Raw genomic sequence first — 12,434 nt, forward strand, 5'->3', positions numbered from 1 at the left:
GTCCAAATGCTTTAAACAGTTGTCACTTGGCTTTGATGTTTTAAAGGGAGGAGTGTCCTGGAAGCCCAGTCTTAATTGGTGTTACCAAACAAGTAAAAGGCAGTGATGAATAATGGATAGTCCTGCTTTTGTCTTTAGAAGCAACATCAATAAGGCAAATCATACGGAAACATTGCCTGTTTTGATTCAGCTGGGAAGTTACCTCAGAGACTGTGACATGCATATTTCAATCCGTACCAGGATCCCAAACAGACAAACCCCAGAATTCTGATCGGGCAACAACACGTATCAGCACTTAGGGAGATGGTTATAAGTGGGTCAGGTTACCCTGTGCTCCTAAGTTGTCTTGCCTCTAGGTTTCTGTGGGCTTAGGGGTTTTGATTGTGGTTGAAAAGGACTGCAAACAAGCACAAAGTCTTGATCTCTCCTCCCGGAGAAGGGAATAGAAGCATAACCAACGTATGGTCACTCACCAGCACGGTGGGTTTAGAGAACAGGTTAAATTGAACACTTCCCAGGAAGTGTGGTCTGGGAGGCTGCACCTACTCCTGAAGAGAATGATTTTGGAAAGCTGTATGTAACTTTTTACTCAGTTTATGTGATTCACTTAATTAGTTTAGAAATATCTGTGACATCACAACGGCAAGGGCATATTCTTATGCCTGAGGGGGTCAGTGTTTATCTCAAAACTGTGAGGACCTAGGGGGAAAAAAGTATATGCATTTCATCTTACGGGAAGACTGACAGCAGAAAGGACTTGGCAACAGGGGAGAAGGCCAAATATCTGTGGATAGGGGACCCCATTTAGCAGTATTTACCCTGGCAAAATTCCCTCTGGCTTTGCTGACAATGCTGATGGAGTGAAAAAGGCTGAGTCGACACAAAGCAGCAGGAATTCAGTGGGAAGCATTCTTTTGGGCTGTGTGTAATTCTGAATGTGTTTTTAATATTTTGGGGTTTTGTACTCTGGATTAAGTACTGAGTTAAAGAATTTGTTTTGAGAATTTAGCATTTCATCTGTTGCACCATCATTGTACAGATTTTAGAACAAAAAAAAAAAGCAAAATATACCACTATGCCTGATGTACCCGGAGGCATAAGGGTATTTCACTATTAAACCCCTGTTTCCTGAATGACACTGTTTGCTATGAGAACAGGAGCACAGAAGAAAGGGAAGGAGACGGCTGATAAGAGGAAAAAATAAGACAGAGTTAAATGGCTTCTTAGGTGAGGAAATTTGGTTGTAAAAACAGTTACGGTGGAATGAACATATACATTAATGAATGTATACCTAACCATATGTATATATGGTTAAACATGCAACAGGTGTAAATGAGACTGACATTTTTCTCACTTTTTTTTTTTAAATCACATGAAGAAAAAGGTGAAAATTAGTGTTCAGAATTTGAGGCTGGTAGTAAAGGGACCTATGTCCAGAACATAATGGGAAGTAAGCATAATAAAACATACCGGAAATTAAGCAGCAAAGTGATATTTCACTAATCAAACACACCCACCCACTCTTCCCATTTAGTTGCATGTGTGAAATTTTAGATCAAGTTGTGATTTTGAAATTTTTCTATCCCAAACTGTAAATAAATATTGAAGAAAAAGATGACCAGAAAACAGCAACAATAAAAGGCCATCCCTTCGTTTGGGCTGGAAATAGCTTTTTTGTCTTCACTAAGGTCTGCTCCTTGCCTGACAGTGTGATGAATGAAATCCTGCACTCAGGTATCCAAGCGTTGGCTTACACAAACAGACTTACTCTTGAAAACCTTAACCTTCACATTTGCCAATTCCCAGATAAGAAAATGTATGCTCTTGTAGCTAAAACCATGGTGAAATTAGTTGATATTTTTGTACTGAGAAATTACAATACCGAATATTAGATTTTTTTTTTCCCCATGCTGTTAATCAAAGCACTTTCCTTAGCATATGTAGCTTAATTCCAGCACATAAAAAATAAATAAACAATATATGTAGGAAGGAGAGGGTTTTTCAGATGTTTCTCTGGTGTTCATCTCTGCTTATGTTCTTGGAAATGTATGTGTATACATGTATATGTCATACATATAAATATATATTGTATATATGCACATGCACACAGAGTGGTAAGCTGAGTGCCTCAAACTACTTCTTAAACCTCTTTTGGAAGCTGTGAAAACACCAACATAGAAATTATTTTAAGAATTCTAGTAGATGCGCTATTTCTTTCCTTCTATTTTTGTATTTGTTAGAGGGATGATGGCATGCTCCTTCCCACAGAAATGAGAGGTGTGCAAGTACATAAAGAGGTGTGTGAATTGCTCACTTGGCTTTGTTGTTCCCAGATGCGAAGCTTTTCTTAATTGCCAGCCTTACAAATTGACTTTGGGATCTGAAAATCTAGATAAATCTTTGTTCATTATAGCTTCTCTGCAGGCCAAATGATGCTCTCACCTGTGCAACTGCATCAGCCAGATGGCAGCGAGAGGTGGAGGGAGCTGGAAAAGGCCATTTGCAGATGAAGCGTATTTGGTGATGAATCAGTAAGAAGCAATAAAGCCAGGCCCTTTGTGCTGGTTTATAGTTGCTTCCAGAGTGCAGCCACGCCGCTCGGTCGGTCAGCAGTACTTGTTTTTCTCCTCATTTTGTCTGACATCAATTATGTCCTGTGCAGATGGTGATCATAAAACCATGGGTGGATAACAAAGCACGGGGACAGAAGGACAGGACCAAATGTGAAGCTGGGAGGTGTGTGTGGAGGAGATGACCCAAACAGAAGTCAGTGTTCACATTTTTGCTGTCCTTCTGTTTGCGTCTTAATTCTCTTGAACAGCAAGTCAACACTACCAGGGGAAGAGGCCTTATGTGGAGTTTGAGAGGTCCAAAGAAACTGTGTGAGCTGGACCTGGTGACCTGGAGGAGGATGGGGAAGGGAAAGGGGCTGTGGCTGGTATGCTGCTCACCCATCCCTTTACCCTCAGCACATTTTGTGCTGGTTCTTAAAAGGCTCCAGGTGTGATAACAACCTAGAGCAGTTGTAGGAATGCATAATATGGAAATCAGCTCTTCACACTCTTATTTCTTACAAAGTGACCATTTTTAATACTAGCGCTGTAGGCAGTGGCACAGCAGTGTGAAATTTCAGGCAGAGCTTTCCCAGGGTTGGAGCATGGTAACAGGACCTTGTCAGGAGGAGAGCTGAGCAACGGTGAGTAAAGGCAGCCCTGTGTGCTCCACCTGGTCTGTGAGAGCATGTTTGTCTTCAGGATGAATGCTTTAGAAATGTCTTCAGAGATCATCAGCTGTGTTTGCATACAAAGAACAATGTCAAATCCTAAATTTGGTATGAAAATCATTCAGATTGTCTCTAGTACCCATTTCGTGCCGAAGAAGATTATCGTACTTAAGGAAAAAAAATCAATTTCAAGAAATGGAAATATAAATGGTATTGAAATAACAGGATCAAATTGATATATTGAGCCTAATTTGCAACTTAATTAATCCAGATTTATTTTAATATAATTCTATTAATATCAAAACTAGTGTAACAAAGTGGCAAATCAGGTCTGTTGTTTGTGGATCTCTCCTAGAGATCATTAGCATGTATACAGCTGCATTAAAATTTAAACGATACACTGCTGATACAAATCCTTTTCACTTGGTTTGAGGAAACCTGCATATGTTCGAGCCTCTGGGTAACTGAAATTGAAGCAGTTGAGAAGATGTCATGTAACAATGGTACAAGGAGTGTAGTCAAATTTCATTGTCTCTGAACAGCTCAGCAGTGTGTGTAAATTTAAGCAGGATAGTCATCCATTCTGTCACCCTGTTAATTATGGCAGAACTGTGAAGAAAGTGGCAATGTAAAACTTAACAGTGTTGAATATTAGAATATTCTAATCAGTGTGATCAGGTTTCTCATCGAGAAATCTTGTCTTCTTCTGTAATACTGTTAGGGCAGGAATGTGCCAGTGAATTGAGGGATAGGCAAAGATTTGCTCAAAAACTGTCATATTTTTCCAAAAGCATTAAAACTTGTTCACAACCATAAAAGTTGCTATAGGAGGGTACTTGTGCAGGGGTATTTTATATGCTCATTTATGAATAACTTTTCATGAAGAGCTAAAAATGCAAGACGTTTTCAGAATGTTTCAGTCATTGCATTGTGTATTATTTGCACTGTGTGAATTCCTGTTGCAGGAGTTGTCTGCAGTGGTTCATCCTTGAAACCTGAACTTTCCTTCAACTTTCTCAGTTATTACTTTGCCTATAAATCTGTCCATAACCCCCTGAACAACATTGTCTTTGAACTCCAGTGCATCTACTCGGTGAAATTCTCATCCAAGCTTTAATCTTCTCGCACCTCGATATGTTTTAAGTTCCATCTTTATGGCCTGGCATACACAAGCTGAATTTAATGGTGATAAATGCGCTTCTTGAGAGTAAAAGCTATAAAGTGTGCATTAGAGATTAATCTAAGCCAAATCCTCATTCCCAATGTGCTAAACTCGTGTGAGCTTGAACTGGGAGGCGCTGAGGAGCCCATGCTTGTAGCTTAGGCTCATCTCTAGTATCAAGTGCTTCTATTTGCTGTTGTTGGTTTTAAAACAGAGCGTATTTATGTTAGATGTCTTCTCTACTAGAAAATATTTAGATCATCACTGGAGTTAACTGTCTCAATTTACTTTCATATTGTGTTTGGGAGCAAAGTGAAGGGTTGTTTTATGGAAGTATTTGAGAGCAGGAGAAGAACAAACAAATCAAGATCAGAAAGCAAATCTTTTCCATCCTTACTATTTATGTTTTCCTGATACCCACAGGGAATGAAATCATAGATGCGCTTCCTCTTTCAGAAGAGAAGTGGCTGTGGTGTTCTCTCTCTTTCTCTTTTTCTCAGAGCATGCAAATCTATCGAGCTGTAACAAAAACAGCTTATTATAGGGCTTTGCTCCATTCATTTGCTAGTAAAATTCATTATTATCTGGATCTATTTTGCAGCTTCTGAATAACAGTGCAGTGCTAATAATCCATAAGTTGGATGAATAGTGTGTTAAAATGTTTTCAAATACAAATCAGAGCTGTGATTTTTATTACTGTAAATGGAATTATTATAATGCACATGGGCATTTAAATTAGCTTCCCTAATTCAGAAAATTGAGCTTTTCAGGAGAGTTTCCACTTTGTTGTGACAGTGCATCTGTTTGTAGATTTGGTCCAGGTTTGGCCCCAGGGCCAGACTTGGTATTGCCCCATGCTGTCAGCGTGCTTCATCTAGAGCTTTTTTAAGGTGGATGGTAGGCCCACCTGGAGGTGAAGAACTGTGCTGAACTGCTGTTCAGACAGACGCTGAAGTCATGACGATGAGCTAAAAAGGCCCTCAAGGCATGGCTGAACACTTGTTTTTGAAGCAGTGTAATAATACTGAAAATTCGGATGAAGATCCAGCAGCTCCATGGATGTGTCTGCTCCAGAAGAGCTCACAGAGCCCAGTGCTGCCAGTCTGGCGTCTCACCAGGTCGCGAGGGAGATGGCAGCAGCCCAGTTCTGCTGGAGCTGCTGTGGCCTGCCCTGGCAGCTAGTGCTGGTAACCCACAGGCTGTCTCGCACCTCTCTCCTTACATCTGCAAGGTGTTTGTGTTGGTGTAGAGTATTTTGGGTTGTCGCAGACCTGCCAGCATTGTTGTGTTGGAGCCGTCATTTTTACATCCACCAAGTGGGCAGCAAGCCTCTTGGGAGCAGTCCCACAGCAAATTGGTTTACCTCAGCTTGCTGTCCTGTCTTTAGCTCCCACTGCTCCCAGTTCAGGCTGAGAAGGAGATCAGTCCCTGGGACAAGGCATTTGTTCTTCTTTGTTGTAGGGGGAGGGAAAGGGAGCACCAGCTCTGATTAGGGAATTCCCTGTGGTGACGGACGGGTACGTGCCTGGGCCCTCTTGGCCTCGCAGGGCTCGCCTCAGGAGCTGCAGTGTAAAGTCCTGCTGCAAACTTCCTGTGGAATCTCTGGACAAGGCATTTACCCACTGTTCATCGCTGTCCTTTCATTAGTAAAATAAATATTGTGTTAACAGACTGCTTTCTACTTGCAGGGACCAACCCTAGGTTAGTTCTTGTAGAGTTCATTGAGCTCCCTAAAAGAGGGGTGCTGCAGAGCGTAGCTGTGCCTCTCAGCACACAGCCCTCCTACAACTGCTGACAGGCAAATTTCTTTCCTAGGGAAAGCACTCCTGTAAACTACATGCTTCAGGCATCTGTTTAAGACTACTGAATTGAAATTGTTACGAATAATTTTTGAGCTTGGATTTAGGCATGTGCTGTGGTGCTTTCTGAGGCGGGACCCATCGTCTCATCTTCCTCAAAGCAGATTACAAATAGCGAAACCTGAAAAAGAAATTGCAAGGAGGTTCACACTTGTGCTCAAATGACACATTCTTCATCAAACCTCGAAAAGCGGCCACTAGTTTGGGGGAATTTTGTTTGGTTCATTTTCATTATGTTCTGCTTTTCAACTCTTTTCCTCTCAAGAAAGCACAGCTGGAGAGGATTAACTGAAAACAAATGATACTGCAGAATATCTGCTTGTTCACTGCTGCTCTTTCAGCTTACTTCTGCTAATTGATGCCTGATTGAAACTCTAAGCAGTGTGCAACTGTGTCTTACGCTTCCATGCCAAAGGTATCTGTAAACCAATTCCCCCACCCCACATAAGACAAGGGGGGCAGAAGTGTAACCGCAAGTCATTTCTCTCTTCATACTTCTATACCTTCCTTGCCCCCTTCAATATACTGAATTTCAAGTGCCAGGTTTTTGGAGGTTAGCTGAGATACAGGGGTTGTTGATGTTATTTTTGTATATTTACTTCTTTTTGCCCAGTCTGCTAAAAGCAAGGTGCTGATATGGTGCTACATAAGGCTTTATTTGTCCTAGAAGACAACTGCTGGAGATGCTGCTTATCAGCCTTGACTGATAACAAAATCTCACCATCTGCTGCCCGTTAGGCTGTCAAAGAAGGAGCGCGATAGCTTGCAGCTGTACGTGGGAGCACTGCGGGGGGCGAGGTGTGGGCGGCGGGGCTCAGGAGGCTGTCACTGTCCCCAGCCGTCTGCTGGACCCCCTGCTCTCGGGCAGGCCCTTGGGGGAACATGAGAAAGGTGACAATGCTCCCTGGTGCTCCCTCTGCACCAGCAGAGCCCCGGGGAGGGGTTGTTGTCCCGGCCCACCTGCGCTGTAAGGAAAAGGCGATGTTCCACGTGCACGGCTCGCAGGGGTAGGCTGCAGAGCTTATAGGCATCTGTGGGAAAAACTGATAAGTGATTTCTTCAATCCTGTTATGCTTTGACTGAATTTTCATTGCTGTTAGGAGATTTATTAGTATTTTTTATGACCGGTCACAGCCTGTGTTCTTTAAAATATTATTTGCAATTTCCTTTCTCTAGAATGTGCCATTTAAGGAACATAAGTCAAATTTTCCATCGGTTGCATCAGGGAAGTTATAAATATGTCAAAGGGGGTGTATTTATGTATCGTATTATGTGGGAGAAAGAATTTGGCCTGTACTGTGTAAAATTAAAACAATAATTAAGCTCTGGCAGGAAGGTTGGAAGGCAAAGTGCTGGCTTATATATATTTGTATGTTTATTGTACGTGATAATTAAAGAGTAGTTATAAATTCTCATATACTCTAATTCCCCCTAATGGAAATACTTAGGTCACGTTACCCCTTGGCAGGTGTTTTCGTATCTGGAGGAAGAGGGAAAAATCAAGAAAAAGATTAAAAAAGAGTGCTTTGTTCTAAAGTATGGTGGGCACGCCAGTGCCCTGATGGGGCAGAGGGTTGTCCCTCAGAACGGGCAGGCAGCAGGAAAGAACTTCAGGGCTGGGACCGGAGCGGTGCTCAATTCCTGGTGGAAAGAAGAGGGCAGGAGTGGGATGCCAGCAGCATCCACCAAGTACGTAAAACAGAATTTACAGAAAACATGATGCCTAAATTAAGGTATGAACGGAGGCATCCTGTATTTCCTCGGTTTCCAAGGTTCTTCTGTGCATCAGGCTTTCGCACAGAGGCTGTTTTCTTTCTCTGTCCGTGAGGTGGTGTGTCTGCACCCGGTTCCTCTTGCAAAGTGACGTGTATTTGGGAACTAGCACGATGATGCAGCGGTTGCCTCATTACTGAGAGTTGTTCACTCATGGCACTACCACTAACACTGCGAAGTTAGGTCTAGGGAGATGCCATCTGCTCATTTCGTGATGTGTGATTGCGTCTGTCTTGTCACACTGCGCTTTTTCTTTCTTCTTAGCCTTTTAAAGCTGCCTATCAGAGTTGGAAACTAACGTGAATTGCTGAGTATAAATGCTTTTTATTAGTATTTTAAAACCAAAAGTATCAAAATATAAGTAATTTAGTGTCATTGGTAGACATCAAAATAAGCTTTAAATAAATTCTTTGTAATTCTTTCTAATTTGTTGTGGCAATGATTCTCAGCAAACCTTACTTCATTTTTCAACCAGCTTTATTTTTGCTTTTCTTAAGGCTATTTTTATTTTATAAAATAAAAGTGTTCTTCACAGATCAATGAAAGCCACGAACGTTACGGGTTGGCTTAGCTTTAAAAATTTGTTTCAAAAATGATTATTGTCATTTGGCAAATAACTGTCCTGTGCTAAAAGCTCCTCTCTTGTACAAGCATTATGTAATGTCACAGTTAATAGCATTTAACATTATTGGATGCGAAATGACTTCAGTATCTCGGCTATAAAAGCCTGTTTACAGAGACGAGGCATTCTTGTTGGAGTGCCAGATTGTTAAGTAGCTACAAGTTGCCAAAACTCAATGAACTTCCAGCCGGTAATGATGTGCGAATTGCTATCAGGGCTGCGGATTTATTGGCAAAATGCTCGGGAGCGCTGCTGGTTCATAGCCCCAGCCGGGGCTTTACCCTTGTCCTTAAACCATCAGCGAGGCCACTGGGACGGTACGGCCAGGAGCAGCTGCACCTCGCGCACGGCTCCTCGCAGCAGAGGGCTCAGGGGGATCGTGGCCCTGCCCGAGCAAATGTCCAGTTATTTATTGATTTATTTGTTTATTTTAGATGGGCCTTCTTTGTAAGCTGGCGGTACAAAACGGGGAGGTACAGGAGCTAACCTCTGCCACGCGAACTGAGTGGTGTTACTTTCTCACCATTCTGTTTACCTGTTAAAAAAACAGTTTTCTGTGATGTCGCAGCCGTGAGAAGCTACCTTTGGGTAAAGAGGTTTCATAATAAACCTTAAAGGAGAAGATTCCTGCAAACCCGTTCAGAGACGTGACGGGAGCCTGGAAGGAGGCCGCGGCCCGGCCGTCCACAGCTGAGCTCTGCTGGAGCCCGAGAGGAAACGTCGGGCTTCCTGTGCACGGCTCACGGCTGCGCTGCAATATCTCACTCCAAATTTCTTAGCCTGGTTGGGCATTCAGTACAAAGAGCCATTCTTGTGAATCCTGTTTTTTTTTTTGTGTTTTATTTTTTTTTTTCTTTGATTTTGTATTTCAGCTTAGTGATTGATTCCTTTTTTTCCTAATGGACAGAGTGTTACTGGAGTCCACATAACTTCAGTGAAATGAATGGGTGTGTGCTTTTCGGGGGATTGAGTCCCTCCGATTCCCTTCTGTTGTGGGCTATTTCAAAAATACAACATTTCTTTAGACAAAGGATGAAATATAATGAAAACTGGGTGTAGTAAATACTGTGATATTCTGATTTATTGTTTTCTGCTCTTGCTATGGACATCAACCAGTTAATATCCCTGTATTAATATATATATATATATCCTAGGTAAAAAGTTAGTGTTGTAGAAGAAATATGTCTTTTCAGTAGCCAAATTTACAGGTGGCAAGGTGGGTGTTCTGAAGCCACATGGCTATCTTTTTCGTGTTACAATATCCTCTTCTCACTTTCTCTGCTGAGTGTTTGGGAGGCACAAGGTTCTCGGGTGTGCCTTAGGCGTGGTGTGCAGCAGGGCATGCTCAAGATGGTTGAATTTTTCCTTTCTAGAAGGATGGAGTTTCTCATGATGGTTTTTGTTCCTGACTGAATTTCCATGAAAACAAAAAGCATTTCTGGTATTTGCATGTGAGTGAAAGAGGCAGTTGCACGCTGGTGTGCCTTTGCCCTGCCAATTTCCAAGGTGGGGGACCTGGTGGCACCCTTCTAGCCCAGGGTGCTGGAGCAGGGTCCCCAGCTGTGAGCGGGCCCTCCCAGTGCCAGGCAGGGCTTCAGACGGAGCTGGAAGGGGTCAAAGACAGCTGTGCACAGTCCTTACACACAGCTTCTCCTGCCCTCTCCCCGTATTAATACAAATGGCACCACCTGGAACTTGCCCAGTTTTCAGAACCTAACTCGTGCTTCTTCAAACCCAAGCTTTCTTCCAAATGATCCTCATTTGTAAAATATGTAATAAAAATGTGAGATGGGAGAGTGCTTGCACTGAGGCACATAGCAAATGTTTAATGATCTTCTGTTGAGATAGGCTGCCTGAAAATTTTCAGTCTTTAATCTTAAAAAGCTTTATGGTTATATAAACTTTTTTAAAACCTAAGATTTCTTTTTCTGAATTTAATTTTTGATCATTTAAGACTATTCACAGCTGCAAGAAGTTTTTTATTTACAGTATGATCGTTACAATTTTTTCTTGAGTTCTTACAGCCAGCACCCCAGAAAATTGAACATCTATTTAATATTGTAGGACAAGCCTGTAATAGTTTTTGTGTGTATGTGTGTGGGTATGTTTTTTATTTTTTTTTCCCAGTTTGGAGTGCTCTTGAATAGAAAGGAGAATAAAAGGAATAGAGTTAAATTTTCAGGCTGCAAAACCACATTCAGTGTTCGCAATTGAGCAGCTGTTGCAAACACTTCGGGACATTTTCTTTAGCATTTGAACATTCCCTGTAGAAGTGAGAAAAGAGACGTTCACTTAGCATTTCAAACATGAAAAATATTTTAACCTTTCCTTAAATTGTGCTTTAAAGTTTAGAATTAACTCTGTCTGGCTGCACAGATGGCTAAGTTTTGCATTTTCCTTTGTCTAGGAGAAAAGGAGACCATGTGATCAGTTAATGGCTTAAAACAGTTAGTCTTTATTTTATACATTCTTTATGAGACCTCAGGGATTCGGGGAAGATACTTGGAAAGTTGTTGTTTATGGTGTAAAACCTGTGATATGTGTTGTACTCTGTGTCCTGGAAATCATGAGCTATTTTTGCTCCTACTTATTAATCCCGGTTAATGAATTTTACAGCTTCATCCCTTAAGAATTAACATTCATCATTCTGGTATGTAAAAATTAAAACTCAGATCACCAGTGTATAGAAGTTTCTACTTTGTTACTGGAACGTGTGGACTCTTCATTTTTTATTTTTTTTTTAACTTCTAGTAACCAAATTCTACATAAACTAGAAGTGGATTTTAAGGAGTGTTTTTAAAGATAAATACGCTTTTTAGTCTTTCAGCATACCACAGAATGCTTTGTAAGCTTTTTCCGTGGACAATTTTGGGAAACAGCTTAATGAACTGTGGACTCTACAAATCAAATGTGGTGCTGGCATAAGTGACAGAAAATCCATGAAGTTAGTGGTGTGTCAATTTTAGTATATAAAACCAAATCTGGTATTTTGTGCCTTGTAATGATTTTTTTTTTTTTCAAGTAGATTTTAAAATTATAACAGCTGAAGGATTGGTAGATTAACATATAGATGTGCAGATCTACATATGTGGCACATACAAGAACTCCTGACAAATCCCATGGGAGCTGAAGAATTTTGAGGGCTTGTTAAAAACAAGTTTATAGAATGCTCTTGCTGTAAATATAGGCACGTGATAGATTTTTTTTTTCCTCCCATTTGGAAGTATTAATATGGTTTTAAAGGCTGCTACTGTTTTTATCCTATAAAGATAAAAAGTTTCCTGTAGTCTTTTCTTTTTAGCTCTTACCCTTGTAAAGCAACACGTGCAACCAGACGCATCTGGTTGAAGTTGCTTTGGAAGAGGGGCATAACTGGGTAGAAACGTTACAGCTTTACTCCCGTTCCTGCTGCAAAATGACTTCCATTGCAACCCCCACAATCAGAGAGGTCATTCACGTTACTGTCAGACGGAAATGCTGCCATGTCCCTGCAGTTCCACGAGATGTGCAGATCAGGAGAGGAGATCGGGGCTAGATGGATCGAGGTGCTGTGATCACTGTTCGGGCCTCCAAGCTGAAGTGCTATCTACCAGGCATTTCTGGCAGATACTTAACTCATTTCTATTAAATAAGAGCAGATACAGATGTTGGGTTTTGTGTTTTGGGAGTGTTTGTTTCTGTCTGAGAACACACACAAAGTGGCTTCCAGTCAGCTGAATCCTCCTCATTTATTCATGGGGTAAAGGTTGCATTTCCTCGAGTTTTTTTGATGGTGTTTCATTTATTTTTTTGCTT

At 41.4% G+C, this 12,434-nt stretch overlaps 1 protein-coding gene across 2 annotated transcripts in view; it reads left to right on the forward strand.

The window, feature by feature from the left end:
* SPSB4 (splA/ryanodine receptor domain and SOCS box containing 4) overlaps positions 1–12,434 on the forward strand; it is an 87,347-nt gene that overhangs the window by 73,133 nt on the left and 1,780 nt on the right. The gene's annotated exons all lie outside the window — the stretch shown is intronic.

This window comes from Aythya fuligula, chromosome 9, assembly GCF_009819795.1.
Source record: "Aythya fuligula isolate bAytFul2 chromosome 9, bAytFul2.pri, whole genome shotgun sequence".
Lineage (NCBI taxonomy): Eukaryota > Metazoa > Chordata > Aves > Anseriformes > Anatidae > Aythya > Aythya fuligula.